Source organism: Urocitellus parryii, chromosome 8 (assembly GCF_045843805.1).
Source record: "Urocitellus parryii isolate mUroPar1 chromosome 8, mUroPar1.hap1, whole genome shotgun sequence".
Classification (NCBI taxonomy): Eukaryota; Metazoa; Chordata; class Mammalia; order Rodentia; family Sciuridae; genus Urocitellus; species Urocitellus parryii.
The window spans coordinates 82,943,084-82,951,483 of record NC_135538.1 but is presented as its reverse complement, the minus strand read 5'-3'; the positions used below and the strand labels follow the sequence as shown (position 1 = coordinate 82,951,483).

The following is an 8,400-nucleotide window of genomic DNA, read 5'->3' as shown; positions in this document are numbered from 1 at the left end:
ATGCTGAGACTTAGAAAAGTCACTCTCAATTTAGAAATGGGACTGGTTCTTGGAAAAATATCCAGCTAATGGAATTGAATCAGTAGAAAAAGAATACACTCAAACTATTTTAAGATGCTTCCAAAGTAAAATTCATAATAAACTAATACATTTATATTGGGAAAAATTAAGTCTGTATAAACAAAGCCAATCACAATTTAGCTTGAATTTTCCAGAATAAGTTCCACTAAGTCTTCATTTTCATTTGATTTTTCCAGTCAGCTCTCATTTTGAGAATCTCCCTAATTTTCAAGCAAGCACAGCAACCAGTATGTATTTAGCAATTGAGTGTCTTACATGATGACCTGATTTAATTCATAAATCAGTCATCAACTTGCCAATCAAACAGTCCTAGGTAAACTCTTTAATATATATTTTTTTCTAAACCATGGGATTGACATCGTGGATCTTCCAAGTTATACAAAACTAGGGCATCTCTGCTGGCCACATGTTTCTTGTCCATGATGTGGCTCTTTCTAAATGGAAACTGTCACATATTCTTGCTGCACTACTTAGTGGATTATTTTGTGAGGATCAGGGCATAACATTCTTTACCAGTGTCACCCCAACATAGCCAGTGGAAAAGCAGCCAGTGTCACAGTCCTGTATCACTTAAGGACATCAGGTTTTATGGAATAGGATCCAAATAGGATGATGCATTTTACCGTTCTTGGGGTTTTATTCACTGATGATAAACAGCCATGCTGAAAACTCAGGAGCAGATCTTTGTCAGTTAGAAAAAATGGGAACAAGTGAGTGACATCCATGTAACAATATTAATTTGAGGCAGCAGGGTAGGGCTTCCTGGACTTCTGTGATATACAGCTTGTACTCTGAGATTGACAAATAGAGTCAAATTACTGAAGAATGTGGAAGGGAGGGAGGGAGTCAATATACAAATGACTGACTTAGCTGGATATTCAGGGTGGCTTCCGTGACCCTTGTTGTATTCTTGCTTAAAAATGAGATAGTCCCCAGAGATGGCCAGCGAAGCTGCGTCTGCAGCCTCAGTCCTCACTCTGGCTCTGCCTTTGAAACAGCTTCAGCGCTTGGCGGCCCAGCTGCAGTTGCTTCTGATTGGAGTGTGGGGTGAGCTGACGCTGTGGGGAGTGGCAAGGTCAGTGGTGACCTTGGGGGTAGAGAAAAGCCCAGGCAGGTCAAAGCGGGCAGGACCCCAGCGCAGGAGGTGGCTCCGCTCTCTTCAGTTTTTCCTTTTGTGGCGGTTCGGACCACCACACTACACCTGTCCGCGAACCCGGGGAGACCCCGGAGGAGTTTAATCAGGAGAGGTTCTGGAGAAGACTCAGTGAGGCAGAAGTTTAAGTGGGGAAGCCACCATTCTGATCACAGGATCACTCTAACCACAGGAAACCCAAAAGATCCGTGAACAAGTCTGTGCTGCCATTAGGCAATTATTGCAGTGCACTAGTCACTTTCCAAGGAACAGGGGATCACCTTGAGAAAGATGGTAAAAAGTGTCACTTTGGACACGGTGGAAGGCATGGCTCAGCTTGAGGAAGTGCTTCTCATCACTCCACCTCAGAGCCCTGAAAACAGTGACCTTATTTCCTGCAACAGTGTCTGGGTTGCATGCCAGCAAGTTCCTCAGATACCAAGAGATAATAAAGCTGCAGCCCTATTCATGCTGACAAAGAATGTGGATTTTGTGAAGGATGCACATGAAGAAAAGGAACAGGTTGTGGAAAAATGTGACCCTAACTGTGGCATCTTGAATGATTCTGAGGAGGACAACCACAATGATGAAGTGAGACTTATGTTGGTCTGAGGAAGATCAAGAGCTCATAATCCCATGCCTTGTACTGGTGAGAGCATCCAAATCCTGCCTGACGAAAATCCAGATCTTAGTGACAGAGAATGGGAAGAAGGATCAGCTGGCTCAACTGCATGACATTGTGGATATTTCTGATGAGATCTGCTCTAGTGTGGATGATTTGGCTCTGACCATATATCCACCTATGTGCCACCTGACTTTGCAAATCAATTCTGCAAAACTTGTAACTGTTTTAAGAAAGGTACTTGAAATTACAAAAGCAAGGCATGTGACCCCTCAACCAGAAGAGAGTTGGATCCCTTTACTCATTAACGCTGTTGATCATTGCATGAGCAGAATTCAGGAGCTCACTCAGAGTGAAATTTAATTATAAGTTTTCAGGCTCATTCATATTCTCTTTTCTCTCTCTTTCTCTCCGACTGTCCCAACCAGATCTATGATGTCTGCTTTTAAAAATGAAGCTAGAATACTTAATGGATGGAAAGAGAATTCCTGTCTATATTTAACAAGAGACTCTATTACCAAAGATTGTTGATTAGGCCAGATTGGCAATTATTTATAAATAGTATGCGTGTGATATATTTTTCTGCTAGATGCAAAAGATAATTGCATGAATCAGTGTTCCTGAGTGGCCTCTGAGAGACTCTTAGGGAAGCTGCCTTTTTCCGTATTTGTAATAAAGTATGTTGTCTCTGTTACAGATAAAAAAAAAATGAGATGGTCCCTTCTTTCCACAATATCCTATATATAAATGTTGGATTTGATAGCAATTTTTTTTCTCATTTCTGAATTTACTCTATATCAAGGTAATCATGATCTCAGTTTATGGGATGAAATGGTAAAGAGTAGAGAAATTTATTTTTTTTGTAGTGTTCTCTTACTTTCTTCCAATGCAGCTCACGGTTTGTCAAATGTCAATTTATTTGATTTCTAGAGGGAAAATATCAATTATAATACTTGATAGACTCGTAAAAGTTATGTTTCTGATGAAGTACCTAAAAATGTTCTATAGAAAATGCTATTATTCCCTTCTTCTATAGTAAAAACATTTTAATCATCTGTTCACATGGTTGCTAGACTTTGAGAATTGGATGACCAGTTTAATTTTAGATAAGTAATTGTAGATTTTTTATTTAAGTATCTCTCATGAAATATCTGTAACATATATGTTAAAAAAACTATTCATGATTTATATGAAATTTTCATTCAACTGAGCGTCCCTTATTTTTTTAGGAAGACAATTCTGGGTATAATCCTCCTCCATAGTTGCCTCAGTAATGGTGGTGGAAAATCTTCTGTAAGACAAGCCATGTAAGAACTCTCAGCTCTTCTGTCAACATATTACTCTCCAAGTATGAGCTCCGAGTGTCAAATTGATCAGTGTAGCTTGCCATCAGTGGGAAAAGTGCACAGCAACTTCAGCTGGAATTTCAGAGCCAGTGTGATGGAAAGCCACCAGAGGGGTATATGGACTTCTGAAGAGAGACTCCTGGGAAGAGCAACTCTAGAATTGCCTCCTAAACATCAGTTCATGGGACTAAATTGCATAAATGACCTGAGGAACATGGTTTGTGAGTATTCAGAATAAATTTTATTTTTTTCATACGTAGCAGGAAATAGACCAGGAAGGAATTTATCTAGCATATGATTATGTCTTGTCTTCTCCCCTGCCCTCCATGCTGCCTTTTCCTACAATGAGGAATGGCTGCAGAGAATATAAATTTATTATGCTAGTCACAGAGTTGTCTGAAAGGGTTATGAAACCAACCCTGTAATGCCTCTTTTCCTTATTAGTGGAGGAATATCTCGGGCCCTAGGCATGCATTCAAAAATAAGTCCTGTTTCTCACATGTGTTTGTCTTACCCAAGGTAACCCATAAGGCTTATTTCAGAAATATTGCAAGATAAAAATTTATTAAGAAAGAAGAAAATGGAAAATTGCAGCTTTCAAAAACTCCTTTATAACATACTTATAAATAATTAACTTTGCTTTAGTATATGCTTTTTTAAAAAAATACCAGAGGCAGGGGATAGGGTTGTGGCTCACTAGTAAAGTGCTTGCCTAACATGTGTGAGGCACTGGGTTTGATTCTCAGTATCACATATAAATAAATAATATAAAGGTCCATTAACAACTAAAAAAATATATAAAAAATAAATTCCAGAGGTACTATGTACATAATACTTTTTTTGCCAATTGTAGTTACAAATAAGTATATAAGGATAGAACAAAAACCAAAAACCAGAGTTCTTACCATGCCTGAGATTGCATTCTGACAGGGGATGGTGCTCTTTGCATATGAATCAGTTGAGTGATATGAGTTTTGCAAAATAGTATATGAAGAAGTGCCAAAATTGACCACAGAAAGGATAACTGAATTATATATCAAAGTACTGAGAAATCCATGTAGGCTTATGTGAACCTTGAGGGGTGAGTTCCATGTGGACTGATGAAGGGTAAAGGAAAGAACATGAAGAAAAGCTGAGAAAGAACAGAGCACTTAAGGATCAACCAGGACCTTATCTAGATGGGGAAAAAGATCTCTGATGAGGCAAATGTGAGGATAAATTTGCATGGGGAGAATGATGCAATATTGTGACAAACTCTGGAGCTTAAACTCAGTCCTGTAGACCATGGGAGCTGTTGAAGATTTTTGAATCATGGAGACATGATGAAGGTAATAACCCTGTAAACTGGATGAAAGAGAAAGGAGAATTTTCATCACTATTAGTGTGAATTGGTTGCACACATACACTCTAAGTCTGAAAGATTCCTCTTTGCATACCAGTGAATATAAAGTATGCACTAATATACACAAGAATCTGTAGAACATGTGTACACAGCATAGTCTCTGCTCTTGGCTTCTTTCCTGAGGAATTATTCTCCACTATGCTATGCAGTCCCCAAGAGAAACTCACTGAGAGTTGAGTGAGTTTCTTATATTTCCTCTGATCTTTGGTGTAACCACATTTAGATTGAACTAAACATTATGTACATTATGTTCGCAGTGTTCAATGGAACCCTATCATCATTATTTTTGTAAGTGGGGTAGGCAGGCAGGGAACAACAGCCCTTCTTATCCAGAAAGAAGTTTTTAAAAATAAAGGTTCTATAAGATTTCATTATTATAAATAAATTAAACCCAGGAAGAGTGGTTTCTCTTGGCTACATAATTAAAAATAGTCTTTTAAGTGACATGGTTAGTTGTCAAAGGGAACCACAACTGTTGTCAATTCCAGAACAGTTCCCACAGATCTCAGGAATGAAACTCATTTGATATATGTAAGTGGAAAATAGGTTTTAAAAATACACATTTTAAGGGAAGAGTAAATAAATAAACCATGGCAAGGTCTCTGATACTTTTCAATGTAAAAAGAAAGCACATTGTAAATAACATTTACATTTGAAGCTTTATTCTAATTTTCTTTGTGATGCTAAATGTGTTCCAGAATCATGAGAGAAACAAAATGGGAACAATGCTATTCTAAAAAATATTTGATTTTCCAAAGAAGATCTCCTGTTACTCGGGTAACTGTAGCTTTTTGCAAGTTAATCTCAATTTTTATTTTCAATTACAAAGTCCTTTTGGCTGTGTTTCCAGAATGAAAATCAGAAGTGGAGGATGAAAACTGGATTAATTTACTTACTTGATTCGAGTCTTTGATGGTCTTTGACTAATCAAGAAGTTAATTTCCATGGCTTGAGCATATTGGTAGATAATTCAAATACATCTCCACTAGGGATCTCTCAGAAGAGATTTAATGCTTCCTCTCTTCCCCAATTCTGTTTAAATTTATATTTGTGAATGGGGAGAAATACATTAAAGAAGCAAAAAATTATTTTTGAACTTACTATTCTGAAAAATACTATTAAGGAAAATTGTAAAATGTTATTAGAAAATCAAATACATGGATAATTTTGCTGGAGCACATGGCTATGTGCAAAAGCAAGCCACAAAACAACAAACACTGAATGTTCTCACTCATACGTGGAAGATATGTTTGCTGGCGGTTAGGAAGTGCAGGCAGGAGGGAGGACACAGGGATAATGGATAGCAAGTCTTGAAATACAATTAGACAGGAGGAGTAAGTTCTAGTGTTCTACAGAAAAGTAGGTTTACAGCAAATTACTATATACTTAATAGGGAAATTGAAGGAAGGAGTTTGAAGGCTTCCAACGTAAAATTTGCTACTGCAAATATATATTTAATACATATATATTTAATATATATAAATTTATCTATCTAATACAAATAATATATTTATTTTTTCCCACAGTGATTTATTCCATTTCTGTCCTTAGATGCCTCCCTGTTCTATTGGCTTTGGGTTCTGCTATATTATATTGTTTGAATGGTAGGGGATGAATGGACATATCAATTTTCAGGTATGAGCTAAATCTTTGAACATAATGGCATGACTTTTTTTTATAGAAAGATGCTTTATTGTTTTTTTATTGTTGGTTGTTCAAAACATTACATAGTTCTTGACATATCATATTTCACACTTTGATTCAAGTGGGTTATGAACTCCCATTTTTACCCCGTATACAGATTGCAGAATCACATCAGTTACACTTCCATTGATTTACATATTGAATGGCATGACTTTTATGGACCTTCTTTTTCCTGTTCTTTGCCTTAATAGAAAGCATGCATCCTATAGAGACTGATCCTCTGGCCTTCATACCCAAATGTGAAGAAAATCACATTTCCCCTCATGGTCTGAAGAAGAGTCTCAGAGATTCAGCTGACCCAGAATTGCTTTGTAATGTGAGTGATAAATCAATCTTTGGGTTACCATCTTTGGAGATTTTTGGAAGTTGATTTTAGACATTATTAATACAAAATTAACTCAGTGATGTTGAAGAAAATTGCCCAGAAATGTAGACAAAGGCCAGGCCATACAGGGACATGTAGGCAGTACTAAAGATTTTGATTCATCACGAGAATAATAGAAAGGGTTGAACAATATATTGACACAATCAGAATTTTATTAAAAGAGAAAAAAATATTCTTGCTGTACTGAAAACAAAACAAAACAATAACTAAAAAATACAAGAATGTATATAACATTGATAGGTTATTGCAACAAGGAAGGCTTTCTGAAATTTATTGAGTACTTATTTCCAGACTCTCTTCTAAGCACCTTGCCTATAGTAGCTAATTAAATACTCAAAATGAGGTAGACCATTTTATTTTCACAATTTTACATGGGCAGAAACTGAAGAACATTAGTCCATCTGGGCTGCTATTAGCAAAACACAATAAAGTAGGTGACTTACAAACATCAGAAATTTTTTTCACAATTTTGGAAACTGAGAAGTTCGACATTAAGGTATCTGTTGAGGGCTAATTTTCTGGTCCATAAATAGTGCCCCTTTCATCATGTAAGAACACAGAAGTCACTAACTCATTCATGAAGCTCCACCCATGACCTAATAACTTCCCTAAACCCTACATCTTAATACCATCACATTGGTGATTTGGTTTTAACATGAATTTTGAGTAATGTAAATATTCAAACTATAGCAGAAGATAGGCAATTTTCCAAGGTTGCTCATCATCAAAGAGTAAAGCCAAGAATCAAATTCCAACTATCTGGTTTCACTACCAGGGTTCTTTTTTTTTTTTTTTCAGAAAAAGAAAGTTGCTTAGTAATTCAGTGAGACCCTATCTCTACATAAAATACCAAATAGAACTAGGGATGTGGCTCCGTGGTTGAGTGCCTCTGAGTTCAATTCCCAGGACGCAAAGGAAAAAAAAAATCTCATGTCTGCCTAAACCTCCAGGCTCACCCCCACAGTGTTCCAAACCTCTGTGCTTTGCCTGGTGACATTCTCCCTACCTTATTTGCCCTGGCCTCCCACTTTATCCTGAAATACCTGTTCCACTTTCAAGACTCAGCTCCAGGTTCTTCTCCTCCATGAAAAGAGACTTGATAATTCCATCTCTGTGCCTCTATTGGGCACCAAGCATGGGATGTTCTTAATGCTGCTATTTCCATATTTTACTTGATCATGGCTGGGCATAGGAGGTTTCTAATTTATTTCTGTACCACTAAAGTCTGGTATAGTGCCTGACACATAGTAACTGCATTTAAAAATGGCTATTGATTAAAAAAACAAAACTTTCTCCTAATAAAATTAAAAGCTAGTTTCTCTCTTTAGTTCCTCTTTTCTCTTGATGATTTGAGCCAATTCCTGAGCTGCTTATTTTTTTCCCCAAATAAAAACCCCTGATCTTTTAAATTTTATTTTATTTTATTTTATTTTATTTTTTTTATTGGTTGTTCACAACATTACAAAGCTCATGACATATCATATTTCATACATTAGATTGAAGTGGGTTATGAACTCCCAATTTTACCCCAAATGCAGATTGCAGAATCACGTCGGTTACACATCCACAATTTTACATAATGCCCAATTAGTAATTGTTGTATTCTGCTACTTTTCCTATCCCCTACTATCCCCCCTCCCCTCCCCTCACATCTTCTCTCTCTACCCCATCTATTGTAATTCATTTCTCTCCTTGTTAATTTTCCCATTCCCCTCACAACCTCTTATA

The 8,400-nt window shown here is 36.9% G+C and overlaps 1 pseudogene; it reads left to right on the top strand.

The window, feature by feature from the left end:
* The first annotated feature begins 1,019 nt into the window (after positions 1–1,019).
* On the top strand, positions 1,020–2,198 carry LOC113175976 (cyclin-D1-binding protein 1-like; annotated as a pseudogene).
* The last annotated feature ends 6,202 nt before the right edge of the window (positions 2,199–8,400 follow it).